The following is a 311-nucleotide window of genomic DNA, read 5'->3' as shown; positions in this document are numbered from 1 at the left end:
GCACACATGGTCGCGCCACCTGACCCCAGGGCCGGGGTGTAACTGGGGCCAGACCGGCCCATGGTCAGCATGAGGCAACACTGGAGCCTGTCCCGAGCACTGGGGCTGCCCCACGGATGGTCAGGGACAGGCCCACAGTCCTGTACCAGTGTGTGCACCCACAGACACGTGTGTGCTGGCGTGTTGCACGCACACCCCTGCTCGCACGCTGGGGCCTTCCTTGGTGAATGTACGCAGTGACCGTGGGGCCCCGCACCGGCCCGAGGTGGGGAACAGGGCCCCCCTCCAAGCATCCTCCCTTCCATGCAGGC

Source organism: Buceros rhinoceros, unplaced genomic scaffold (assembly GCF_000710305.1).
Source record: "Buceros rhinoceros silvestris isolate BGI_N320 unplaced genomic scaffold, ASM71030v1 scaffold27185, whole genome shotgun sequence".
In the NCBI taxonomy this organism is placed as follows: Eukaryota; Metazoa; Chordata; class Aves; order Bucerotiformes; family Bucerotidae; genus Buceros; species Buceros rhinoceros.
This window is presented reverse-complemented; position numbering follows the sequence as displayed.